Below are 23,231 nucleotides of genomic sequence, written 5' to 3'. Positions count from 1 at the left end.
TCCCAGGTCCACTGTAAAGATGATTGTCATTCTTACTACCATTACAACCGTTGCCTAATAATGGATAATGCCCTATATATACTACTTACTCCCCCCCCCCGTCAAACACGGAGACGAGTTTACCACAGTTTCCAACCCTCCCTCTATACCGCAGCAACACGTATTTTTTCCCCTTTCAGAACGCGCTCCTCGCGCCACAAAGCCGCCTCTAGACGACCAATGAGCAGCGAGCTAAAACATATCGCAAATGTCAAAAATAATATAACGGGGTTAATATATATCGCGCACATGTGATATGTTTGTCATGAGGCGCAAAAAATAATTAAAAAGGGAATGCAACACGAGGACTTCCCAGGAGGTCACCCATCCTTGTACTACTCTCGCCCAAGCACGCTTAACTTCGGAGTTTTGATGGGATCCGGTGCTTTAGTGCTGGTATCATCGCATCCAACATGTTTCCCCCGCCTTCGTCCCTTATGCTTGCCACTCCCAGGTCCACTGCAAAGATGATTATCATTCTTACTACTATTACAACCGTTGCCTAATAATGGATAATGCCCTATATATACTACTTACTCCCCCCCGTCAAACACGGAGACGAGTTTACCACAGTTTCCACCCCTCCCTATATACCGCAGCAACACATATTTTTCCCCCTTTCAGAACGCGCTCCTCGCGCCACAAAGCCGCCTCTAGACGCGTGACCAATGAGCAGCGAGCTAAAACATATCGCAAATGTCAAAAATAATATAACGGGGTTAATATATATCGCGCACATGTGATATGTTCGTCATGAGGCGCAAAAAATAATTAAAAAGGGAATGCAACACGAGGACTTCCCAGGAGGTCACCCGTCCTAGTACTACTCTCGCCCAAGCACGCTTAACTTCGGAGTTCTGGTGGGATCCGGTGCTTTAGTGCTGGTATGATCGCATCCAACATGTTACCCCCGCCTTCGTCCCTTATGCTTGCCACTCCCAGGTCCAAAGCAAAGATGATTGTCATTCTTACTACCATTACAACCGTTGCCTAATAATGGATAATGCCCTATATATACTACTTACTCCCCCCCTCAAACACGGAGACGAGTTTACCACGGTTTCCACCCCTCCCTCTATACCGCAGCAACACGTATTTTTTTACCCCTTTCAGAACGAGCTCCTCGCGCCACAAAGCCGCCTCTAGATACGTGACCAATGAGCAACGAGCTAAAACATATCGCAAATGTCAAAAATAATATAACGGGGTTAATATATATCGCGCACATGTGATATGTTTGTCATGAGGCGCAAAAAATAATTATAAAAAGGGAATGCAACACGAGGACTTCCCAGGAGATCACCCATCCTAGTACTACTCTCGCCCAAGCACGCTTAACTTCGAAGTTCTGATGGGATCCGGTGCTTTAGTGCTGGTATGATCGCATCCAACATGTTACCCCCGCCTTCGTCCCTTATGCTTGCCACTCCCAGGTCCACTGCAAAGATGATTGTCATTCTTACTACCATTACAACCGTTGCCTAATAATGGATAATGCCCTATATATACTACTTACTCCCCCCCCGTCAAACACGGAGACGAGTTTACCACAGTTTCCAACCCTCCCTCTATACCGCAGCAACACGTATTTTTTCCCCTTTCAGAACGCGCTCCTCGCGCCACAAAGCCGCCTCTAGACGACCAATGAGCAGCGAGCTAAAACATATCGCAAATGTCAAAAATAATATAACGGGGTTAATATATATCGCGCACATGTGATATGTTTGTCATGAGGCGCAAAAAATAATTAAAAAGGGAATGCAACACGAGGACTTCCCAGGAGGTCACCCATCCTTGTACTACTCTCGCCCAAGCACGCTTAACTTCGGAGTTTTGATGGGATCCGGTGCTTTAGTGCTGGTATCATCGCATCCAACATGTTTCCCCCGCCTTCGTCCCTTATGCTTGCCACTCCCAGGTCCACTGCAAAGATGATTATCATTCTTACTACTATTACAACCGTTGCCTAATAATGGATAATGCCCTATATATACTACTTACTCCCCCCCGTCAAACACGGAGACGAGTTTACCACAGTTTCCACCCCTCCCTATATACCGCAGCAACACATATTTTTCCCCCTTTCAGAACGCGCTCCTCGCGCCACAAAGCCGCCTCTAGACGCGTGACCAATGAGCAGCGAGCTAAAACATATCGCAAATGTCAAAAATAATATAACGGGGTTAATATATATCGCGCACATGTGATATGTTCGTCATGAGGCGCAAAAAATAATTAAAAAGGGAATGCAACACGAGGACTTCCCAGGAGGTCACCCGTCCTAGTACTACTCTCGCCCAAGCACGCTTAACTTCGGAGTTCTGGTGGGATCCGGTGCTTTAGTGCTGGTATGATCGCATCCAACATGTTACCCCCGCCTTCGTCCCTTATGCTTGCCACTCCCAGGTCCAAAGCAAAGATGATTGTCATTCTTACTACCATTACAACCGTTGCCTAATAATGGATAATGCCCTATATATACTACTTACTCCCCCCCTCAAACACGGAGACGAGTTTACCACGGTTTCCACCCCTCCCTCTATACCGCAGCAACACGTATTTTTTTACCCCTTTCAGAACGAGCTCCTCGCGCCACAAAGCCGCCTCTAGATACGTGACCAATGAGCAACGAGCTAAAACATATCGCAAATGTCAAAAATAATATAACGGGGTTAATATATATCGCGCACATGTGATATGTTTGTCATGAGGCGCAAAAAATAATTATAAAAAGGGAATGCAACACGAGGACTTCCCAGGAGGTCACCCATCCTAGTACTACTCTCGCCCAAGCACGCTTAACTTCGGAGTTTTGATGGGATCCGGTGCTTTAGTGCTGGTATGATCGCATCCAACATGTTACCCCCGCCTTCGTCCCTTATGCTTGCCACTCCCAGGTCCACTGCAAAGATGATTGTCATTCTTACTACCATTACAACCGTTGCCTAATAATGGATAATGCCCTATATATACTACTTACTCCCCCCCCCTCAAACACGGAGACGAGTTTACCACGGTTTCCACCCCTCCCTCTATACCGCAGCAACACGTATTTTTTACCCCTTTCAGAACGCGCTCCTCGCACCAGAAAGCCGCATCTAGACGCGTGACCAATGAGCAGCGAGCTAAAACATATCGCAAATGTCAAAAATAATATAACGGGGTTAATATATATCGCGCACATGCGATATGTTTGTCACGAGGCGCAAAAAATAATTAAAAAGGGAATGCAACAAGAGGACTTCCCAGGAGGTCACCCATCCTAGTACTACTCTCGCCCAAGCACGCTTGACTTCGGAGTTCTGATGGGATCCGGTGCTTTAGTGCTGGTATGATCGCATCCGACATGTTACCCCCGCCTTCGTCCCTTATGCTTGCCACTCCCAAGTCCACTGCAAAGATTATTGTCATTCTTACTACCATTACAACCGTTGCCTAATAATGGATAATGCCCTATATATACTACTTACTCCCCCCCCTCAAACACGGAGACGAGTTTACCACGGTTTCCACCCCTCCCTCTATACCGCAGCAACACGTATTTTTTTACTCCTTTCAGAACGCGCTCCTCGCACCAGAAAGCCGCATCTAGACGCGTGACCAATGAGCAACGAGCTAAAACATATCGCAAATGTCAAAAATAATATAACGGGGTTAATATATATCGCGCACATGCGATATGTTTGTCACGAGGCGCAAAAAATAATTATAAAAAGGGAATGCAACACGAGGACTTCCCAGGAGGTCACCCATCCTAGTACTACTCTCGCCCAAGCACGCTTAACTTCGGAGTTCTGATGGGATCCGGTGCTTTAATGCTGGTATGATCGCATCCGACATGTTACCCCCGCCTTCGTCCCTTATGCTTGCCACTCCCAAGTCCACTGCAAAGATTATTGTCATTCTTACTACCATTACAACCGTTGCCTAATAATGGATAATGCCCTATATATACTACTTACTCCCCCCCCTCAAACACGGAGACGAGTTTACCACGGTTTCCACCCCTCCCTCTATACCGCAGCAACACGTATTTTTTTACTCCTTTCAGAACGCGCTCCTCGCACCAGAAAGCCGCATCTAGACGCGTGACCAATGAGCAACGAGCTAAAACATATCGCAAATGTCAAAAATAATATAACGGGGTTAATATATATCGCGCACATGCGATATGTTTGTCACGAGGCGCAAAAAATAATTATAAAAAGGGAATGCAACACGAGGACTTCCCAGGAGGTCACCCATCCTAGTACTACTCTCGCCCAAGCACGCTTAACTTCGGAGTTCTGATGGGATCCGGTGCTTTAATGCTGGTATGATCGCATCCAACATGTTACCCCCGCTTTCGTCCCTTATGCTTGCCACTCCCAGGTCCACTGTAAAGATGATTGTCATTCTTACTACCATTACAACCGTTGCCTAATAATGGATAATGCCCTATATATACTACTTACTCCCCCCCCCCCTCAAACACGGAGACGAGTTTACCACGGTTTCCACCCCTCCCTCTATACCGCAGCAACACGTATTTTTTACCCCTTTCAGAACGCGCTCCTCGCACCAGAAAGCCGCATCTAGACGCGTGACCAATGAGCAGCGAGCTAAAACATATCGCAAATGTCAAAAATAATATAACGGGGTTAATATATATCGCGCACATGCGATATGTTTGTCACGAGGCGCAAAAAATAATTAAAAAGGGAATGCAACAAGAGGACTTCCCAGGAGGTCACCCATCCTAGTACTACTCTCGCCCAAGCACGCTTAACTTCGGAGTTCTGATGGGATCCAGTGCTTTAGTGCTGGTATGATCGCATCCGACATGTTACCCCCGCCTTCGTCCCTTATGCTTGCCACTCCCAAGTCCACTGCAAAGATTATTGTCATTCTTACTACCATTACAACCGTTGCCTAATAATGGATAATGCCCTATATATACTACTTACTCCCCCCCCTCAAACACGGAGACGAGTTTACCACGGTTTCCACCCCTCCCTCTATACCGCAGCAACACGTATTTTTTTACCCCTTTCAGAACGCGCTCCTCGCACCAGAAAGCCGCATCTAGACGCGTGACCAATGAGCAACGAGCTAAAACATATCGCAAATGTCAAAAATAATATAACGGGGTTAATATATATCGCGCACATGCGATATGTTTGTCACGAGGCGCAAAAAATAATTAAAAAGGGAATGCAACACGAGGACTTCCCAGGAGGTCACCCATCCTAGTACTACTCTCGCCCAAGCATGCTTAACTTCGGAGTTCTGATGGGATCCGGTGCTTTAATGCTGGTATGATCGCATCCAACATGTTACCCCCGCCTTCGTCCCTTATGCTTGCCACTCCCAGGTCCACTGTAAAGATGATTGTCATTCTTACTACCATTACAACCGCTGCCTAATAATGGATAATGCCCTATATATACTACTTACTCCCCCCGTCAAACACGGAGACGAGTTTACCACAGTTTCCACCCCTCCCACTATACCGCAGCAACACGTATTTTTTCCCCTTTCAGAACGCGCTCCTCGCGCCACAAAGCCGCCTCTAGACGCGTGACCAATGAGCAGCGAGCTAAAACATATCGCAAATGTCAAAAATAATATAACGGGGTTAATATATATCGCGCACATGTGATATGTTTGTCATGAGGCGCAAAAAATAATTAAAAAGGGAATGCAACACGAGGACTTCCCAGGAGGTCACCCATCCTTGTACTACTCTCGCCCAAGCACGCTTAACTTCGGAGTTTTGATGGGATCCGGTGCTTTAGTGCTGGTATCATCGCATCCAACATGTTTCCCCCGCCTTCGTCCCTTATGCTGGCCACTCCCAGGTCCACAGCAAAGATGATTGTCATTCTTACTACCATTACAACCGTTGCCTAATAATGGATAATGCCCTATATATACTACTTACTCCCCCCCCCCCTCAAACACGGAGACGAGTTTACCACGGTTTCCACCCCTCCCTCTATACCGCAGCAACACGTATTTTTTTACCCCTTTCAGAACGAGCTCCTCGCGCCACAAAGCCGCCTCTAGACGTGTGACCAATGAGCAACGAGCTAAAACATATCGCAAATGTCAAAAATAATATAACGGGGTTAATATATATCGCGCACATGTGATATGTTTGTCATGAGGCGCAAAAAATAATTATAAAGGGAATGCAACACGAGGACTTCCCAGGAGGTCACCCATCCTAGTACTACTCTCGCCCAAGCACGCTTAACTTCGGAGTTCTGATGGGATCCGGTGCTTTAGTGCTGGTATGATCGCATCCAACATGTTACCCCCGCCTTCGTCCCTTATGCTTGCCACTCCCAGGTCCACTGCAAAGATGATTGTCATTCTTACTACCATTACAACCGTTGCCTAATAATGGATAATGCCCTATATATACTACTTACTCCCCCCCCCTCAAACACGGAGACGAGTTTACCACGGTTTCCACCCCTCCCTCTATACCGCAGCAACACGTATTTTTTACCCCTTTCAGAACGCGCTCCTCGCACCAGAAAGCCGCATCTAGACGCGTGACCAATGAGCAGCGAGCTAAAACATATCGCAAATGTCAAAAATAATATAACGGGGTTAATATATATCGCGCACATGCGATATGTTTGTCACGAGGCGCAAAAAATAATTAAAAAGGGAATGCAACAAGAGGACTTCCCAGGAGGTCACCCATCCTAGTACTACTCTCGCCCAAGCACGCTTAACTTCGGAGTTCTGATGGGATCCGGTGCTTTAGTGCTGGTATGATCGCATCCGACATGTTACCCCCGCCTTCGTCCCTTATGCTTGCCACTCCCAAGTCCACTGCAAAGATGATTGTCATTCTTACTACCATTACAACCGTTGCCTAATAATGGATAATGCCCTATATATACTACTTACTCCCCCCCCCCTCAAACACGGAGACGAGTTTACCACGGTTTCCACCCCTCCCTCTATACCGCAGCAACACGTATTTTTTTACCCCTTTCAGAACGCGCTCCTCGCACCAGAAAACCGCATCTAGACGCGTGACCAATGAGCAGCGAGCTAAAACATATCGCAAATGTCAAAAATAATATAACGGGGTTAATATATATCGCGCACATGCGATATGTTTGTCACGAGGCGCAAAAAATAATGAAAAAGGGAATGCAACACGAGGACTTCCCAGGAGGTCACCCATCCTAGTACTACTCTCGCCCAAGCACGCTTAACTTCGGAGTTCTGATGGGATCCGATGCTTTAATGCTGGTATGATCACATCCAACATGTTACCCCCGCCTTCGTCCCTTATGCTTGCCACTCCCAGGTCCACTGTAAAGATGATTGTCATTCTTACTACCATTACAACCGTTGCCTAATAATGGATAATGCCCTATATATACTACTTACTCCCCCCCCTCAAACACGGAGACGAGTTTACCACGGTTTCCACCCCTCCCTCTATACCGCAGCAACACGTATTTTTTTACCCCTTTCAGAACGCGCTCCTCGCGCCACAAAGCCGCCTCTAGACGCGTGACCAATGAGCAGCGAGCTAAAACATATCGCAAATATCAAAAATAATATAACGGGGTTAATATATATCGCGCACATGCGATATGTTTGTCACGACGCGCAAAAAATAATTAAAAAGGGAATGCAACACGAGGACTTCCCAGGAGGTCACCCATCCTAGTACTACTCTCGCCCAAGCATGCTTAACTTCGGAGTTCTGATGGGATCCGGTGCTTTAATGCTGGTATGATCGCATCCAACATGTTACCCCCGCCTTCGTCCCTTATGCTTGCCACTCCCAGGTCCACTGTAAAGATGATTGTCATTCTTACTACCATTACAACCGCTGCCTAATAATGGATAATGCCCTATATATACTACTTACTCCCCCCGTCAAACACGGAGACGAGTTTACCACAGTTTCCACCCCTCCCACTATACCGCAGCAACACGTATTTTTTCCCCTTTCAGAACGCGCTCCTCGCGCCACAAAGCCGCCTCTAGACGCGTGACCAATGAGCAGCGAGCTAAAACATATCGCAAATGTCAAAAATAATATAACGGGGTTAATATATATCGCGCACATGTGATATGTTTGTCATGAGGCGCAAAAAATAATTAAAAAGGGAATGCAACACGAGGACTTCCCAGGAGGTCACCCATCCTTGTACTACTCTCGCCCAAGCACGCTTAACTTCGGAGTTTTGATGGGATCCGGTGCTTTAGTGCTGGTATCATCGCATCCAACATGTTTCCCCCGCCTTCGTCCCTTATGCTGGCCACTCCCAGGTCCACAGCAAAGATGATTGTCATTCTTACTACCATTACAACCGTTGCCTAATAATGGATAATGCCCTATATATACTACTTACTCCCCCCCCCCTCAAACACGGAGACGAGTTTACCACGGTTTCCACCCCTCCCTCTATACCGCAGCAACACGTATTTTTTTACCCCTTTCAGAACGAGCTCCTCGCGCCACAAAGCCGCCTCTAGACGTGTGACCAATGAGCAACGAGCTAAAACATATCGCAAATGTCAAAAATAATATAACGGGGTTAATATATATCGCGCACATGTGATATGTTTGTCATGAGGCGCAAAAAATAATTATAAAGGGAATGCAACACGAGGACTTCCCAGGAGGTCACCCATCCTAGTACTACTCTCGCCCAAGCACGCTTAACTTCGGAGTTCTGATGGGATCCGGTGCTTTAGTGCTGGTATGATCGCATCCAACATGTTACCCCCGCCTTCGTCCCTTATGCTTGCCACTCCCAGGTCCACTGCAAAGATGATTGTCATTCTTACTACCATTACAACCGTTGCCTAATAATGGATAATGCCCTATATATACTACTTACTCCCCCCCCCTCAAACACGGAGACGAGTTTACCACGGTTTCCACCCCTCCCTCTATACCGCAGCAACACGTATTTTTTACCCCTTTCAGAACGCGCTCCTCGCACCAGAAAGCCGCATCTAGACGCGTGACCAATGAGCAGCGAGCTAAAACATATCGCAAATGTCAAAAATAATATAACGGGGTTAATATATATCGCGCACATGCGATATGTTTGTCACGAGGCGCAAAAAATAATTAAAAAGGGAATGCAACAAGAGGACTTCCCAGGAGGTCACCCATCCTAGTACTACTCTCGCCCAAGCACGCTTAACTTCGGAGTTCTGATGGGATCCGGTGCTTTAGTGCTGGTATGATCGCATCCGACATGTTACCCCCGCCTTCGTCCCTTATGCTTGCCACTCCCAAGTCCACTGCAAAGATGATTGTCATTCTTACTACCATTACAACCGTTGCCTAATAATGGATAATGCCCTATATATACTACTTACTCCCCCCCCCCTCAAACACGGAGACGAGTTTACCACGGTTTCCACCCCTCCCTCTATACCGCAGCAACACGTATTTTTTTACCCCTTTCAGAACGCGCTCCTCGCACCAGAAAACCGCATCTAGACGCGTGACCAATGAGCAGCGAGCTAAAACATATCGCAAATGTCAAAAATAATATAACGGGGTTAATATATATCGCGCACATGCGATATGTTTGTCACGAGGCGCAAAAAATAATGAAAAAGGGAATGCAACACGAGGACTTCCCAGGAGGTCACCCATCCTAGTACTACTCTCGCCCAAGCACGCTTAACTTCGGAGTTCTGATGGGATCCGATGCTTTAATGCTGGTATGATCACATCCAACATGTTACCCCCGCCTTCGTCCCTTATGCTTGCCACTCCCAGGTCCACTGTAAAGATGATTGTCATTCTTACTACCATTACAACCGTTGCCTAATAATGGATAATGCCCTATATATACTACTTACTCCCCCCCCTCAAACACGGAGACGAGTTTACCACGGTTTCCACCCCTCCCTCTATACCGCAGCAACACGTATTTTTTTACCCCTTTCAGAACGCGCTCCTCGCGCCACAAAGCCGCCTCTAGACGCGTGACCAATGAGCAGCGAGCTAAAACATATCGCAAATATCAAAAATAATATAACGGGGTTAATATATATCGCGCACATGCGATATGTTTGTCACGACGCGCAAAAAATAATTAAAAAGGGAATGCAACACGAGGACTTCCCAGGAGGTCACCCATCCTAGTACTACTCTCGCCCAATCACGCTTAACTACAGAGTTCTGATGGGATCCGGTGCTTTAGTGCTGGTATGATCGCATCCTACATGTTACCCCCGCCTCCGTCCCTTATGCTTGCCACTCCCAGGTCCACAGCAAAGATGATTGTCATTCTTACTACCATTACAACCGTTGCCTAATAATGGATAATGCCCTATATATACTACTTACTCCCCCCCTCAAACACGGAGACGAGTTTACCACGGTTTCCACCCCTCCCTCTATACCGCAGCAACACGTATTTTTTTACCCCTTTCAGAACGAGCTCCTCGCGCCACAAAGCCGCCTCTAGACGCGTGACCAATGAGCAACGAGCTAAAACATATCGCAAATGTCAAAAATAATATAACGGGGTTAATATATATTGCGCACATGTGATATGTTTGTCATGAGGCGCAAAAAATAATTATAAAGGGAATGCAACACGAGGACTTCCCAGGAGGTCACCCATCCTAGTACTACTCTCGCCCAAGCACGCTTAACTTCGGAGTTCTAATGGGATCCGATGCTTTAGTGCTGGTATGATCGCATCCGACATGTTACCCCCGCCTTCGTCCCTTATGCTTGCCACTCCCAGGTCCACTGCAAAGATGATTGTCATTCTTACTACCATTACAACCGTTGCCTAATAATGGATAATGCCCTATATATACTACTTACTCCCCCCCCCTCAAACACGGAGACGAGTTTACCACGGTTTCCACCCCTCCCTCTATACCGCAGCAACACGTATTTTTTTACCCCTTTCAGAACGCGCTCCTCGCGCCACAAAGCCGCCTCTAGACGCGTGACCAATGAGCAGCGAGCTAAAACATATCGCAAATATCAAAAATAATATAACGGGGTTAATATATATCGCGCACATGCGATATGTTTGTCACGACGCGCAAAAAATAATTAAAAAGGGAATGCAACACGAGGACTTCCCAGGAGGTCACCCATCCTAGTACTACTCTCGCCCAAGCACGCTTAACTACGGAGTTCTGATGGGATCCGGTGCTTTAGTGCTGGTATGATCGCATCCTACATGTTACCCCCGCCTTCGTCCCTTATGCTTGCCACTCCCAGGTCCACTGCAAAGATGATTGTCATTCTTACTACCATTACAACCGTTGCCTAATAATGGATAATGCCCTATATATACTACTTACTCCCCCCCCTCAAACACGGAGACGAGTTTACCACGGTTTCCACCCCACCCTCTATACCCAGCAACACGTATTTTTTTACCCCTTTCAGAACGCGCTCCTCGCGCCAGAAAGCCGCCTCTAGACGCGTGCCAATGAACAGCGAGCTAAAACATATCGCAAATGTCAAAAATAATATAACGGGGTTAATATATATCGCGCACATGCGATATGTTTGTCACGAGGCGCAAAAAATAATTAAAAAGGAAATGCAACACGAGGACTTCCCAGGAGGTCACGCATCCTAGTACTACTCTCGCCCAGGCACGCTTAACTTCGGAGTTCTGATGGGATCCGGTGCTTTAGTGCTGGTATGATCGCATCCAACATGTTACCCCCGCCTTCGTCCCTTATGCTTGCCACTCACAGGTCCACTGTAAAGATGATTGTCATTCTTACTACCATTACAACCGTTGCCTAATAATGGATAATGCCCTATATATACTACTTACTCTCCCCGTCAAACACGGAGACGAGTTTACCACAGTTTCCACCCCTCCCTCTATACCGCAGCAACACGTATTTTTTCCCCTTTCAGAACGCGCTCCTCGCGCCACAAAGCCGCCTCTAGACGCGTGACCAATGAGCAGCGAGCTAAAACATATCGCAAATGTAAAAAATAATATAACGGGGTTAATATATATCGCACACATGTGATATGTTTGTCATGAGGCGCAAAAAATAATTAAAAAGGGAATGCAACACGAGGACTTCCCAGGAGGTCACCCATCCTAGTACTACTCTCGCCCAAGCACGCTTAACTTCGGAGTTCTAATGGGATCCGGTGCTTTAGTGCTGGTATGATCGCATCCGACATGTTACCCCCGCCTTCGTCCCTTATGCTTGCCACTCCCAGGTCCACTGCAAAGATGATTGTCATTCTTACTACCATTACAACCGTTGCCTAATAATGGATAATGCCCTATATATACTACTTACTCCCCCCCCCCCTCAAACACGGAGACGAGTTTACCACGGTTTCCACCCCTCCCTCTATACCGCAGCAACACGTATTTTTTTACCCCTTTCAGAACGCGCTCCTCGCGCCACAAAGCCGCCTCTAGACGCGTGACCAATGAGCAGCGAGCTAAAACATATCGCAAATGTCAAAAATAATATAACGGGGTTAATATATATCGCGCACATGCGATATGTTTGTCACGACGCGCAAAAAATAATTAAAAAGGGAATGCAACACGAGGACTTCCCAGGAGGTCACCCATCCTAGTACTACTCTCGCCCAAGCACGCTTAACTACGGAGTTCTGATGGGATCCGGTGCTTTAGTGCTGGTATGATCGCATCCGACATGTTACCCCCGCGTTCGTCCCTTATGCTTGCCACTCCCAGGTCCACTGCAAAGATGATTGTCATTCTTACTACCATTACAAGCGTTGCCTAATAATGGATAATGCCCTATATATACTACTTACTCCCCCCCCCCTCAAACACGGAGACGAGTTTACCACGGTTTCCACCCCACCCTCTATACCACAGCAACACGTATTTTTTTACCCCTTTCAGAACGCGCTCCTCGCGCCACAAAGCCGCCTCTAGACGCGTGCCAATGAACAGCGAGCTAAAACATATCGCAAATGTCAAAAATAATATAACGGGGTTAATATATATCGCGCACATGCGATATGTTTGTCACGAGGCGCAAAAAATAATTAAAAAGGGAATGCAACACGAGGACTTCCCAGGAGGTCACCCATCCTAGTACTACTCTCGCCCAAGCACGCTTAACTTCGGAGTTCTGATGGGATCCGGTGCTTTAGTGCTGGTATGATCGCATCTGACATTTTACCCCCGCCTTCGTCCCTTATGCTTGCCACTCCCAGGTCCACTGCAAAGATGATTGTCATTCTTACTACCATTACAACCGTTGCCTAATAATGGATAATGCCCTATATATACTACTTACTCCCCCCCTCAAACACGGAGACGAGTTTACCACGGTTTCCACCCCTCCCTCTATACCGCAGCAACACGTATTTTTTTACCCCTTTCAGAACGCGCTCCTCGCGCCACAAAGCCGCCTCTAGACGCGTGACCAATGAGCAGCGAGCTAAAACATATCGCAAATGTCAAAAATAATATAACGGGGTTAATATATATCGCGCACATGCGATATGTTTGTCATGAGGCGCAAAACATAATTAAAAAGGGAATGCAACAGGAGGATTTTCCAGGAGGTCACCCATCCTAGTACTACTCTCACCCAAGCACGCTTAACTTCGGAGTTCTGATGGGATCCGGTGCTTTAGTGCTGGTATGATCGCATCCGACATGTTACCCCCGCCTTCGTCCCTTATGCTTGCCACTCCCAGGTCCACAGCAAAGATGATTGTCATTCTTACTACCATTACAACCGTTGCCTAATAATGGATAATGCCCTATATATACTACTTACTCCCCCCCCTCAAACACGGAGACGAGTTTACCACGGTTTCCACCCCTCCCTCTATACCGCAGCAACACGTATTTTTTACCCCTTTCAGAACGCGCTCCTCGCACCAGAAAGCCGCATCTAGACGCGTGACCAATGAGCAGCGAGCTAAAACATATCGCAAATGTCAAAAATAATATAACGGGGTTAATATATATCGCGCACATGCGATATGTTTGTCACGAGGCGCAAAAAATAATTAAAAAGGGAATGCAACAAGAGGACTTCCCAGGAGGTCACCCATCCTAGTACTACTCTCGCCCAAGCACGCTTAACTTCGGAGTTCTGATGGGATCCGGTGCTTTAGTGCTGGTATGATCGCATCCAACATGTTACCCCCGCCTTCGTCCCTTATGCTTGCCACTCCCAAGTCCACTGCAAAGATTATTGTCATTCTTACTACCATTACAACCGTTGCCTAATAATGGATAATGCCCTATATATACTACTTACTCCCCCCCCTCAAACACGGAGACGAGTTTACCACGGTTTCCACCCCTCCCTCTATACCGCAGCAACACGTATTTTTTTACCCCTTTCAGAACGCGCTCCTCGCACCAGAAAGCCGCATCTAGACGCGTGACCAATGAGCAACGAGCTAAAACATATCGCAAATGTCAAAAATAATATAACGGGGTTAATATATATCGCGCACATGCGATATGTTTGTCACGAGGCGCAAAAAATAATTAAAAAGGGAATGCAACACGAGGACTTCCCAGGAGGTCACCCATCCTAGTACTACTATCGCCCAAGCACGCTTAACTTCGGAGTTCTGATGGGATCCGGTGCTTTAATGCTGGTATGATCGCATCCAACATGTTACCCCCGCCTTCGTCCCTTATGCTTGCCACTCCCAGGTCCACTGTAAAGATGATTGTCATTCTTACTACCATTACAACCGTTGCCTAATAATGGATAATGCCCTATATATACTACTTACTCCCCCCGTCAAACACGGAGACGAGTTTACCACAGTTTCCACCCCTCCCACTATACCGCAGCAACACGTATTTTTTCCCCTTTCAGAACGCGCTCCTCGCGCCACAAAGCCGCCTCTAGACGCGTGACCAATGAGCAGCGAGCTAAAACATATCGCAAATGTCAAAAATAATATAACGGGGTTAATATATATCGCGCACATGTGATATGTTTGTCATGAGGCGCAAAAAATAATTAAAAAGGGAATGCAACACGAGGACTTCCCAGGAGGTCACCCATCCTTGTACTACTCTCGCCCAAGCACGCTTAACTTCGGAGTTTTGATGGGATCCGGTGCTTTAGTGCTGGTATCATCGCATCCAACATGTTTCCCCCGCCTTCGTCCCTTATGCTGGCCACTCCCAGGTCCACAGCAAAGATGATTGTCATTCTTACTACCATTACAACCGTTGCCTAATAATGGATAATGCCCTATATATACTACTTACTCCCCCCCCTCAAACACGGAGACGAGTTTACCACGGTTTCCACCCCTCCCTCTATACCGCAGCAACACGTATTTTTTTACCCCTTTCAGAACGAGCTCCTCGCGCCACAAAGCCGCCTCTAGACGCGTGACCAATGAGCAACGAGCTAAAACATATCGCAAATGTCAAAAATAATATAACGGGGTTAATATATATCGCGCACATGTGATATGTTTGTCATGAGGCGCAAAAAATAATTATAAAGGGAATGCAACACGAGAACTTCCCAGGAGGTCACCCATCCTAGTACTACTCTCGCCCAATCACGCTTAACTTCGGAGTTCTGATGGGATCCGGTGCTTTAGTGCTGGTATGATCGCATCCAACATGTTACCCCCGCCTTCGTCCCTTATGCTTGCCACTCCCAGGTCCACTGCAAAGATGATTGTCATTCTTACTACCATTACAACCGTTGCCTAATAATGGATAATGCCCTATATATACTACTTACTCCCCCCCCCCTCAAACACGGAGACGAGTTTACCACGGTTTCCACCCCTCCCTCTATACCGCAGCAACACGTATTTTTTACCCCTTTCAGAACGCGCTCCTCGCACCAGAAAGCCGCATCTAGACGCGTGACCAATGAGCAGCGAGCTAAAACATATCGCAAATGTCAAAAATAATATAACGGGGTTAATATATATCGCGCACATGCGATATGTTTGTCACGAGGCGCAAAAAATAATTAAAAAGGGAATGCAACAAGAGGACTTCCCAGGAGGTCACCCATCCTAGTACTACTCTCGCCCAAGCACGCTTAACTTCGGAGTTCTGATGGGATCCGGTGCTTTAGTGCTGGTATGATCGCATCCGACATGTTACCCCCGCCTTCGTCCCTTATGCTTGCCACTCCCAAGTCCACTGCAAAGATGATTGTCATTCTTACTACCATTACAACCGTTGCCTAATAATGGATAATGCCCTATATATACTACTTACTCCCCCCCCCTCAAACACGGAGACGAGTTTACCACGGTTTCCACCCCTCCCTCTATACCGCAGCAACACGTATTTTTTTACCCCTTTCAGAACGCGCTCCTCGCACCAGAAAACCGCATCTAGACGCGTGACCAATGAGCAGCGAGCTAAAACATATCGCAAATGTCAAAAATAATATAACGGGGTTAATATATATCGCGCACATGCGATATGTTTGTCACGAGGCGCAAAAAATAATGAAAAAGGGAATGCAACACGAGGACTTCCCAGGAGGTCACCCATCCTAGTACTACTCTCGCCCAAGCACGCTTAACTTCGGAGTTCTGATGGGATCCGGTGCTTTAATGCTGGTATGATCACATCCAACATGTTACCCCCGCCTTCGTCCCTTATGCTTGCCACTCCCAGGTCCACTGTAAAGATGATTGTCATTCTTACTACCATTACAACCGTTGCCTAATAATGGATAATGCCCTATATATACTACTTACTCCCCCCCCTCAAACACGGAGACGAGTTTACCACGGTTTCCACCCCTCCCTCTATACCGCAGCAACACGTATTTTTTTACCCCTTTCAGAACGCGCTCCTCGCGCCACAAAGCCGCCTCTAGACGCGTGACCAATGAGCAGCGAGCTAAAACATATCGCAAATATCAAAAATAATATAACGGGGTTAATATATATCGCGCACATGCGATATGTTTGTCACGACGCGCAAAAAATAATTAAAAAGGGAATGCAACACGAGGACTTCCCAGGAGGTCACCCATCCTAGTACTACTCTCGCCCAAGCACGCTTAACTACAGAGTTCTGATGGGATCCGGTGCTTTAGTGCTGGTATGATCGCATCCTACATGTTACCCCCGACTTCGTCCCTTATGCTTGCCACTCCCAGGTCCACAGCAAAGATGATTGTCATTCTTACTACCATTACAACCGTTGCCTAATAATGGATAATGCCCTATATATACTACTTACTCCCCCCCTCAAACACGGAGACGAGTTTACCACGGTTTCCACCCCTCCCTCTATACCGCAGCAACACGTATTTTTTTACCCCTTTCAGAACGAGCTCCTCGCGCCACAAAGCCGCCTCTAGACGCGTGACCAATGAGCAACGAGCTAAAACATATCGCAAATGTCAAAAATAATATAACGGGGTTAATATATATTGCGCACATGTGATATGTTTGTCATGAGGCGCAAAAAATAATTATAAAGGGAATGCAACACGAGGACTTCCCAGGAGGTCACCCATCCTAGTACTACTCTCGCCCAAGCACGCTTAACTTCGGAGTTCTAATGGGATCCGGTGCTTTAGTGCTGGTATGATCGCATCCGACATGTTACCCCCGCCTTCGTCCCTTATGCTTGCCACTCCCAGGTCCACTGCAAAGATGATTGTCATTCTTACTACCATTACAACCGTTGCCTAATAATGGATAATGCCCTATATATACTACTTACTCCCCCCCCCCTCAAACACGGAGACGAGTTTACCACGGTTTCCACCCCTCCCTCTATACCGCAGCAACACGTATTTTTTTACCCCTTTCAGAACGCGCTCCTCGCGCCACAAAGCCGCCTCTAGACGCGTGACCAATGAGCAGCGAGCTAAAACATATCGCAAATATCAAAAATAATATAACGGGGTTAATATATATCGCGCACATGCGATATGTTTGTCACGACGCGCAAAAAATAATTAAAAAGGGAATGCAACACGAGGACTTCCCAGGAGGTCACCCATCCTAGTACTACACTCGCCCAAGCACGCTTAACAACGGAGTTCTGATGGGATCCGGTGCTTTAGTGCTGGTATGATCGCATCCGACATGTTACCCCCGCCTTCGTCCCTTATGCTTGCCACTCCCAGGTCCACTGCAAAGATGATTGTCATTCTTACTACCATTACAAGCGTTGCCTAATAATGGATAATGCCCTATATATACTACTTACTCCCCCCCCCTCAAACACGGAGACGAGTTTACCACGGTTTCCACCCCACCCTCTATACCACAGCAACACGTATTTTTTTACCCCTTTCAGAACGCGCTCCTCGCGCCACAAAGCCGCCTCTAGACGCGTGCCAATGAACAGCGAGCTAAAACATATCGCAAATGTCAAAAATAATATAACGGGGTTAATATATATCGCGCACATGCGATATGTTTGTCACGAGGCGCAAAAAATAATTAAAAAGGGAATGCAACACGAGGACTTCCCAGGAGGTCACCCATCCTAGTACTACTCTCGCCCAAGCACGCTTAACTTCGGAGTTCTGATGGGATCCGGTGCTTTAGTGCTGGTATGATCGCATCTGACATTTTACCCCCGCCTTCGTCCCTTATGCTTGCCACTCCCAGGTCCACTGCAAAGATGATTGTCATTCTTACTACCATCACAACCGTTGCCTAATAATGGATAATGCCCTATATATACTACTTACTCCCCCCCTCAAACACGGAGACGAGTTTACCACGGTTTCCACCCCTCCCTCTATACCGCAGCAACACGTATTTTTTTACCCCTTTCAGAACGCGCTCCTCGCGCCACAAAGCCGCCTCTAGACGCGTGACCAAATAGCAGCGAGCTAAAACATATCGCAAATGTCAAAAATAATATAACGGGGTTAATATATATCGCGCACATGCGATATGTTTGTCATGAGGCGCAAAACATAATTAAAAAGGGAATGCAACAGGAGGATTTTCCAGGAGGTCACCCATCCTAGTACTACTCTCACCCAAGCACGCTTAACTTCGGAGTTCTGATGGGATCCGGTGCTTTAGTGCTGGTATGATCGCATCCGACATGTTACCCCCGCCTTCGTCCCTTATGCTTGCCACTCCCAGGTCCACTGCAAAGATGATTGTCATTCTTACTACCATTACAACCGTTGCCTAATAATGGATAATGCCCTATATATACTACTTACTCCCCCCCCTCAAACACGGAGACGAGTTTACCACGGTTTCCACCCCTCCCTCTATACCGCAGCAACACGTATTTTTTTACCCTTTTCAGAACGCGCTCCTCGCGCCACAAAGCCGCCTCTAGACGCGTGACCAATGAGCAGCGAGCTAAAACATATCGCAAATGTCAAAAATAATATAACGGGGTTAATATATATCGCGCACATGCGATATGTTTGTCACGAGGCGCAAAAAATAATTAAAAAGGGAATGCAACACGAGGTCACCCATCCTAGTACTACTCTCACCCAAGCACGCTTAACTTCGGAGTTCTGATGGGATCCGGTGCTTTAGTGCTGCTATGATCGCATCCCACATGTTACCCCCGCCTTCGTCCCTTATGCTTGCCACTCCCAGGTCCACTGCAAAGATGATTGTCATTCTTACTACCATTACAACCGTTGCCTAATAATGGATAATGCCCTATATATACTACTTACTCCCCCCCGTCAAACACGGAGACGAGTTTACCACGGTTTCCACCCCTCCCTCTATACCGCAGCAACATGTATTTTTTACCCCTTTCAGAACGCGCTCATCGCGCCACAAAGCCGCCTCTAGACGCGTGACCAATGAGCTGCGAGCTAAAACATATCGCAAATGTCAAAAATAATATAATGGGGTTAATATATATCGCGCACATGCGATATGTTTGTCACGAGCCGCAAAAAATAATTAAAAAGGGAAAGCAACACGAGGACTTCCCAGGAGGTCACCCATCCTAATACTACTCTCGCCCAAGCACGCTTAACTACGGAGTTCTGATGGGATCCGGTGCTTTAGTGCTGGTATGATAGCATCCGACATGTTACCCCCGCCTTCGTCCCTTATGCTTGCCACTCCCACGTCCACTGCAAAGATGATTGTCATTCTTACTACCATTACAACCGTTGCCTAATAATGGATAATGCCCTATATATACTACTTACTCCCCCCCCCCTCAAACACGGCGACGAGTTTACCACGGTTTCCACCCCTCCCTCTATACCGCAGCAACACGTATTTTTTTACCCCTTTCAGAACGCGCTCCTCGCGCCACAAAGCCGCCTCTAGACGCGTGACCAATGAGCAGCGAGCTAAAATATATCGCAAATGTCAAAAATAATATAACGGGGTTAATATATATCGCGCACATGCGATATGTTTGTCACGAGCCGCAAAAATAATTAAAAAGGGAATGCAACACGAGGACTTGCAGGGAGGTCACCCATCCTAGTACTACTCTCGCCCAAGCACGCTTAACTACGGAGTTCTGATGGGATCCGGTGCTTTAGTGCTGGTATGATCGCATCCGACATGTTACCCCCGCCTTCGTCCCTTATGCTTGCCACTCCCAGGTCCACTGCAAAGATGATTGTCATTCTTACTACCATTACAACCGTTGCCTAATAATGGATAATGCCCTATATATACTACTTACTCCCCCCCCCCTCAAACACGGAGACGAGTTTACCACGGTTTCCACCCCTCCCTCTATACCGCAGCAACACGTATTTTTTTACCCCTTTCAGAACGCGCTCCTCGCGCCACAAAGCCGCCTCTAGACGCGTGACCAATGAGCAGCGAGCTAAAACATATCGCAAATTTCAAAAATAATATAACGGGGTTAATATATATCGCGCACATGCGATATGTTTGTCACGAGCCGCAAAAATAATTAAAAAGGGAATGCAACACGAGGACTTGCCAGGAGGTCACCCATCCTAGTACTACTCTCGCCCAAGCACGCTTAACTACGGAGTTCTGATGGGATCCGGTGCTTTAGTGCTGGTATGATCGCATCCGACATGTTACCCCCGCCTTCGTCCCTTATGCTTGCCACTCCCAGGTCTACTGCAAAGATGATTGTCATTCTTACTACCATTACAACCGTTGCCTAATAATGGATAATGCCCTATATATACTACTTACTCCCCCCCTCAAACACGGAGACGAGTTTACCACGTTTTCCACTCCTCCCTCTATACCGCAGCAACACGTATTTTTTAACCCCTTTCAGAACGCGCTCCTCGCGCCACAAAGCCGCCTCTAGACACGTGACCAATGAGCAGCGAGCTAAAACATATCGCAAATGTCAAAAATAATATAACGGGGTTAATATATATCGCGCACATGCGATATGTTTGTCACGAGGCGCAAAAAATAATTAAAAAGGGAATGCAACACGAGGTCACCCATCCTAGTACTACTCTCACCCAAGCACGCTTAACTTCGGAGTTCTGATGGGATCCGGTGCTTTAGTGCTGCTATGATCGCATCCCACATGTTACCCCCGCCTTCGTCCCTTATGCTTGCCACTCCCAGGTCCACTTCAAAGATGATTGTCATTCTTACTACCATTACAACCGTTGCCTAATAATGTATAATGCCCTATATATACTACTTACTCCCCCCCCTCAAACACGGAGACGAGTTTACCACGGTTTCCACCCCTCCCTCTATACCGCAGCAACACGTATTTTTTACCCCTTTCAGAACGCGCTCCTCGCGCCACAAAGCCGCCTCTAGACGCGTGACCAATGAGCTGCGAGCTAAAACATATCGCAAATGTCAAAAATAATATAACGGGGTTAATATATATCGCGCACATGCGATATGTTTGTCACGAGGCGCAAAAAATAATTAAAAAGGGAATGCAACACGAGGACTTGCCAGGAGGTCACCCATCCTAGTACTACTCTCGCCCAAGCACGCTTAACTACGGAGTTCTGATGGGATCCGGTGCTTTAGTGCTGGTATGATCGCATCCGACATGTTACCCCCGCCTTCGTCCCTTATGCTTGCCACTCCCAGGTCCACTGCAAAGATGATTGTCATTCTTACTACCATTACAACCGTTGCCTAATAATGGATAATGCCCTATATATACTACTTACTCCCCCCCTCAAACACGGAGACGAGTTTACCACGGTTTCCACCCCTCCCTCTATACCGCAGCAACACGTATTTTTTTACCCCTTTCAGAACGCGCTCCTCGCGCCACAAAGCCGCCTCTAGACGCGTGACCAATGAGCAGCGAGCTAAAACATATCGCAAATGTCAAAAATAATATAACGGGGTTAATATATATCGCGCACATGCGATATGTTTGTCACGAGCCGCAAAAATAATTAAAAAGGGAATGCAACACGAGGACTTGCCAGGAGGTCACCCATCCTAGTACTACTCTCGCCCAAGCATGCTTAACTACGGAGTTCTGATGGGATCCGGTGCTCTAGTGCTTGTATGATCGCATCCGACATGTTACCCCCGCCTTCGTCCCTTATGCTTGCCACTCCCAGGTCTGCTGCAAAGATGATTGTCATTCTTACTACCATTACAACCGTTGCCTAATAATGGATAATGCCCTATATATTCTACTTACTCCCCCCCCTCAAACACGGAGACGAGTTTACCATGGTTTCCACCCCTCCCTCTATACCGCAGCAACACGTATTTTTTTACCCCTTTCAGAACGCGCTCCTCGCGCCACAAAGCCGCCTCTAGACACGTGACCAATGAGCAGCGAGCTAAAACATATCGCAAATGTCAAAAATAATATAACGGGGTTAATATATATCGCGCACATGCGATATGTTTGTCACGAGGCGCAAAAAATAATTAAAAAGGGAATGCAACACGAGGTCACCCATCCTAGTACTACTCTCACCCAAGCACGCTTAACTTCGGAGTTCTGATGGGATCCGGTGCTTTAGTGCTGCTATGATCGCATCCCACATGTTACCCCCGCCTTCGTCCCTTATGCTTGCCACTCCCAGGTCCACTGCAAAGATGATTGTCATTCTTACTACCATTACAACCGTTGCCTAATAATGGATAATGCCCTATATATACTACTTACTCCCCCCACTCAAACAGGGAGACGAGTTTACCACGGTTTCCACCCCTCCCTCTATACCGCAGCAACACGTATTTGTTACCCCTTTCAGAACGCGCTCCTCGCGCCACAAAGCCGCCTCTAGACGCGTGACCAATTTGCTGCGAGCTAAAACATATCGCA

General features: G+C 47.1%; 44 non-coding genes and 3 pseudogenes across 44 annotated transcripts; all 47 read right to left on the bottom strand.

Moving 5' to 3' along the window:
• Positions 1–330: 330 nt before the first annotated feature.
• Positions 331–449, bottom strand: LOC141024115 (5S ribosomal RNA). Its single transcript, XR_012185712.1, has one exon. It is a non-coding gene; the product is annotated as a 5S ribosomal RNA (ribosomal RNA).
• Positions 450–818: 369 nt separating this feature from the next.
• Positions 819–937, bottom strand: LOC141023674 (5S ribosomal RNA). Its single transcript, XR_012185273.1, has one exon. It is a non-coding gene; the product is annotated as a 5S ribosomal RNA (ribosomal RNA).
• Positions 938–1,309: 372 nt separating this feature from the next.
• Positions 1,310–1,428, bottom strand: LOC141023616 (5S ribosomal RNA). Its single transcript, XR_012185216.1, has one exon. It is a non-coding gene; the product is annotated as a 5S ribosomal RNA (ribosomal RNA).
• Positions 1,429–1,794: 366 nt separating this feature from the next.
• On the bottom strand, positions 1,795–1,913 carry LOC141024114 (5S ribosomal RNA). Its single transcript, XR_012185711.1, has one exon. It is a non-coding gene; the product is annotated as a 5S ribosomal RNA (ribosomal RNA).
• A 369-nt stretch (positions 1,914–2,282) lies between these two features.
• On the bottom strand, positions 2,283–2,401 carry LOC141023673 (5S ribosomal RNA). Its single transcript, XR_012185272.1, has one exon. It is a non-coding gene; the product is annotated as a 5S ribosomal RNA (ribosomal RNA).
• A 372-nt stretch (positions 2,402–2,773) lies between these two features.
• On the bottom strand, positions 2,774–2,892 carry LOC141025240 (5S ribosomal RNA). The gene has a single exon (XR_012186738.1). It is a non-coding gene; the product is annotated as a 5S ribosomal RNA (ribosomal RNA).
• A 371-nt stretch (positions 2,893–3,263) lies between these two features.
• On the bottom strand, positions 3,264–3,382 carry LOC141023834 (5S ribosomal RNA). The gene has a single exon (XR_012185430.1). It is a non-coding gene; the product is annotated as a 5S ribosomal RNA (ribosomal RNA).
• Positions 3,383–3,755: 373 nt separating this feature from the next.
• LOC141024293 (5S ribosomal RNA) lies at positions 3,756–3,874 on the bottom strand. The gene has a single exon (XR_012185890.1). It is a non-coding gene; the product is annotated as a 5S ribosomal RNA (ribosomal RNA).
• Positions 3,875–4,247: 373 nt separating this feature from the next.
• LOC141024282 (5S ribosomal RNA) lies at positions 4,248–4,366 on the bottom strand. Its single transcript, XR_012185879.1, has one exon. It is a non-coding gene; the product is annotated as a 5S ribosomal RNA (ribosomal RNA).
• A 373-nt stretch (positions 4,367–4,739) lies between these two features.
• LOC141023806 (5S ribosomal RNA) lies at positions 4,740–4,858 on the bottom strand. The gene has a single exon (XR_012185404.1). It is a non-coding gene; the product is annotated as a 5S ribosomal RNA (ribosomal RNA).
• A 371-nt stretch (positions 4,859–5,229) lies between these two features.
• LOC141023702 (5S ribosomal RNA) lies at positions 5,230–5,348 on the bottom strand. The gene has a single exon (XR_012185301.1). It is a non-coding gene; the product is annotated as a 5S ribosomal RNA (ribosomal RNA).
• Positions 5,349–5,716: 368 nt separating this feature from the next.
• LOC141024113 (5S ribosomal RNA) lies at positions 5,717–5,835 on the bottom strand. Its single transcript, XR_012185710.1, has one exon. It is a non-coding gene; the product is annotated as a 5S ribosomal RNA (ribosomal RNA).
• A 374-nt stretch (positions 5,836–6,209) lies between these two features.
• Positions 6,210–6,328, bottom strand: LOC141025072 (5S ribosomal RNA). Its single transcript, XR_012186569.1, has one exon. It is a non-coding gene; the product is annotated as a 5S ribosomal RNA (ribosomal RNA).
• Positions 6,329–6,699: 371 nt separating this feature from the next.
• On the bottom strand, positions 6,700–6,818 carry LOC141023556 (5S ribosomal RNA). Its single transcript, XR_012185155.1, has one exon. It is a non-coding gene; the product is annotated as a 5S ribosomal RNA (ribosomal RNA).
• Positions 6,819–7,191: 373 nt separating this feature from the next.
• LOC141023623 (5S ribosomal RNA) lies at positions 7,192–7,310 on the bottom strand. The gene has a single exon (XR_012185223.1). It is a non-coding gene; the product is annotated as a 5S ribosomal RNA (ribosomal RNA).
• Positions 7,311–7,681: 371 nt separating this feature from the next.
• Positions 7,682–7,800, bottom strand: LOC141023691 (5S ribosomal RNA). Its single transcript, XR_012185290.1, has one exon. It is a non-coding gene; the product is annotated as a 5S ribosomal RNA (ribosomal RNA).
• A 368-nt stretch (positions 7,801–8,168) lies between these two features.
• LOC141024111 (5S ribosomal RNA) lies at positions 8,169–8,287 on the bottom strand. The gene has a single exon (XR_012185709.1). It is a non-coding gene; the product is annotated as a 5S ribosomal RNA (ribosomal RNA).
• A 373-nt stretch (positions 8,288–8,660) lies between these two features.
• Positions 8,661–8,779, bottom strand: LOC141025061 (5S ribosomal RNA). Its single transcript, XR_012186558.1, has one exon. It is a non-coding gene; the product is annotated as a 5S ribosomal RNA (ribosomal RNA).
• A 371-nt stretch (positions 8,780–9,150) lies between these two features.
• On the bottom strand, positions 9,151–9,269 carry LOC141023555 (5S ribosomal RNA). The gene has a single exon (XR_012185154.1). It is a non-coding gene; the product is annotated as a 5S ribosomal RNA (ribosomal RNA).
• A 373-nt stretch (positions 9,270–9,642) lies between these two features.
• Positions 9,643–9,761, bottom strand: LOC141023622 (5S ribosomal RNA). Its single transcript, XR_012185222.1, has one exon. It is a non-coding gene; the product is annotated as a 5S ribosomal RNA (ribosomal RNA).
• Positions 9,762–10,132: 371 nt separating this feature from the next.
• LOC141024013 (5S ribosomal RNA) lies at positions 10,133–10,251 on the bottom strand. Its single transcript, XR_012185611.1, has one exon. It is a non-coding gene; the product is annotated as a 5S ribosomal RNA (ribosomal RNA).
• A 370-nt stretch (positions 10,252–10,621) lies between these two features.
• On the bottom strand, positions 10,622–10,740 carry LOC141025125 (5S ribosomal RNA). Its single transcript, XR_012186622.1, has one exon. It is a non-coding gene; the product is annotated as a 5S ribosomal RNA (ribosomal RNA).
• A 372-nt stretch (positions 10,741–11,112) lies between these two features.
• On the bottom strand, positions 11,113–11,231 carry LOC141024398 (5S ribosomal RNA). The gene has a single exon (XR_012185995.1). It is a non-coding gene; the product is annotated as a 5S ribosomal RNA (ribosomal RNA).
• Positions 11,232–11,600: 369 nt separating this feature from the next.
• LOC141023926 (5S ribosomal RNA) lies at positions 11,601–11,719 on the bottom strand. The gene has a single exon (XR_012185524.1). It is a non-coding gene; the product is annotated as a 5S ribosomal RNA (ribosomal RNA).
• A 368-nt stretch (positions 11,720–12,087) lies between these two features.
• LOC141024000 (5S ribosomal RNA) lies at positions 12,088–12,206 on the bottom strand. The gene has a single exon (XR_012185598.1). It is a non-coding gene; the product is annotated as a 5S ribosomal RNA (ribosomal RNA).
• A 374-nt stretch (positions 12,207–12,580) lies between these two features.
• Positions 12,581–12,699, bottom strand: LOC141024387 (5S ribosomal RNA). The gene has a single exon (XR_012185984.1). It is a non-coding gene; the product is annotated as a 5S ribosomal RNA (ribosomal RNA).
• A 372-nt stretch (positions 12,700–13,071) lies between these two features.
• On the bottom strand, positions 13,072–13,190 carry LOC141024839 (5S ribosomal RNA). The gene has a single exon (XR_012186336.1). It is a non-coding gene; the product is annotated as a 5S ribosomal RNA (ribosomal RNA).
• Positions 13,191–13,560: 370 nt separating this feature from the next.
• LOC141024045 (5S ribosomal RNA) lies at positions 13,561–13,679 on the bottom strand. The gene has a single exon (XR_012185643.1). It is a non-coding gene; the product is annotated as a 5S ribosomal RNA (ribosomal RNA).
• Positions 13,680–14,049: 370 nt separating this feature from the next.
• LOC141023554 (5S ribosomal RNA) lies at positions 14,050–14,168 on the bottom strand. Its single transcript, XR_012185153.1, has one exon. It is a non-coding gene; the product is annotated as a 5S ribosomal RNA (ribosomal RNA).
• A 371-nt stretch (positions 14,169–14,539) lies between these two features.
• LOC141023704 (5S ribosomal RNA) lies at positions 14,540–14,658 on the bottom strand. The gene has a single exon (XR_012185303.1). It is a non-coding gene; the product is annotated as a 5S ribosomal RNA (ribosomal RNA).
• Positions 14,659–15,026: 368 nt separating this feature from the next.
• On the bottom strand, positions 15,027–15,145 carry LOC141024110 (5S ribosomal RNA). The gene has a single exon (XR_012185708.1). It is a non-coding gene; the product is annotated as a 5S ribosomal RNA (ribosomal RNA).
• Positions 15,146–15,516: 371 nt separating this feature from the next.
• Positions 15,517–15,635, bottom strand: LOC141025233 (5S ribosomal RNA). The gene has a single exon (XR_012186731.1). It is a non-coding gene; the product is annotated as a 5S ribosomal RNA (ribosomal RNA).
• A 372-nt stretch (positions 15,636–16,007) lies between these two features.
• LOC141023553 (5S ribosomal RNA) lies at positions 16,008–16,126 on the bottom strand. The gene has a single exon (XR_012185152.1). It is a non-coding gene; the product is annotated as a 5S ribosomal RNA (ribosomal RNA).
• Positions 16,127–16,498: 372 nt separating this feature from the next.
• LOC141024964 (5S ribosomal RNA) lies at positions 16,499–16,617 on the bottom strand. Its single transcript, XR_012186462.1, has one exon. It is a non-coding gene; the product is annotated as a 5S ribosomal RNA (ribosomal RNA).
• Positions 16,618–16,988: 371 nt separating this feature from the next.
• On the bottom strand, positions 16,989–17,107 carry LOC141025195 (5S ribosomal RNA). Its single transcript, XR_012186693.1, has one exon. It is a non-coding gene; the product is annotated as a 5S ribosomal RNA (ribosomal RNA).
• A 370-nt stretch (positions 17,108–17,477) lies between these two features.
• LOC141023989 (5S ribosomal RNA) lies at positions 17,478–17,596 on the bottom strand. The gene has a single exon (XR_012185587.1). It is a non-coding gene; the product is annotated as a 5S ribosomal RNA (ribosomal RNA).
• Positions 17,597–17,969: 373 nt separating this feature from the next.
• On the bottom strand, positions 17,970–18,088 carry LOC141023664 (5S ribosomal RNA). Its single transcript, XR_012185264.1, has one exon. It is a non-coding gene; the product is annotated as a 5S ribosomal RNA (ribosomal RNA).
• Positions 18,089–18,459: 371 nt separating this feature from the next.
• Positions 18,460–18,578, bottom strand: LOC141024827 (5S ribosomal RNA). The gene has a single exon (XR_012186324.1). It is a non-coding gene; the product is annotated as a 5S ribosomal RNA (ribosomal RNA).
• Positions 18,579–18,948: 370 nt separating this feature from the next.
• Positions 18,949–19,067, bottom strand: LOC141024044 (5S ribosomal RNA). Its single transcript, XR_012185642.1, has one exon. It is a non-coding gene; the product is annotated as a 5S ribosomal RNA (ribosomal RNA).
• Positions 19,068–19,438: 371 nt separating this feature from the next.
• On the bottom strand, positions 19,439–19,544 carry LOC141024575 (5S ribosomal RNA; annotated as a pseudogene).
• A 370-nt stretch (positions 19,545–19,914) lies between these two features.
• Positions 19,915–20,033, bottom strand: LOC141024136 (5S ribosomal RNA). The gene has a single exon (XR_012185733.1). It is a non-coding gene; the product is annotated as a 5S ribosomal RNA (ribosomal RNA).
• A 372-nt stretch (positions 20,034–20,405) lies between these two features.
• Positions 20,406–20,524, bottom strand: LOC141024199 (5S ribosomal RNA). The gene has a single exon (XR_012185796.1). It is a non-coding gene; the product is annotated as a 5S ribosomal RNA (ribosomal RNA).
• A 372-nt stretch (positions 20,525–20,896) lies between these two features.
• LOC141023827 (5S ribosomal RNA) lies at positions 20,897–21,015 on the bottom strand. Its single transcript, XR_012185424.1, has one exon. It is a non-coding gene; the product is annotated as a 5S ribosomal RNA (ribosomal RNA).
• A 370-nt stretch (positions 21,016–21,385) lies between these two features.
• On the bottom strand, positions 21,386–21,491 carry LOC141024574 (5S ribosomal RNA; annotated as a pseudogene).
• A 370-nt stretch (positions 21,492–21,861) lies between these two features.
• LOC141023826 (5S ribosomal RNA) lies at positions 21,862–21,980 on the bottom strand. The gene has a single exon (XR_012185423.1). It is a non-coding gene; the product is annotated as a 5S ribosomal RNA (ribosomal RNA).
• A 369-nt stretch (positions 21,981–22,349) lies between these two features.
• LOC141024493 (5S ribosomal RNA) lies at positions 22,350–22,468 on the bottom strand. Its single transcript, XR_012186091.1, has one exon. It is a non-coding gene; the product is annotated as a 5S ribosomal RNA (ribosomal RNA).
• A 371-nt stretch (positions 22,469–22,839) lies between these two features.
• Positions 22,840–22,945, bottom strand: LOC141024573 (5S ribosomal RNA; annotated as a pseudogene).
• Between the last annotated feature and the right edge of the window lie 286 nt (positions 22,946–23,231).

This window comes from Aegilops tauschii, chromosome 5, assembly GCF_002575655.3.
Source record: "Aegilops tauschii subsp. strangulata cultivar AL8/78 chromosome 5, Aet v6.0, whole genome shotgun sequence".
Lineage (NCBI taxonomy): Eukaryota > Viridiplantae > Streptophyta > Magnoliopsida > Poales > Poaceae > Aegilops > Aegilops tauschii.
Note: the sequence above shows the minus strand (reverse complement) of the source record. Positions and strands in the feature narration are given on the sequence as shown.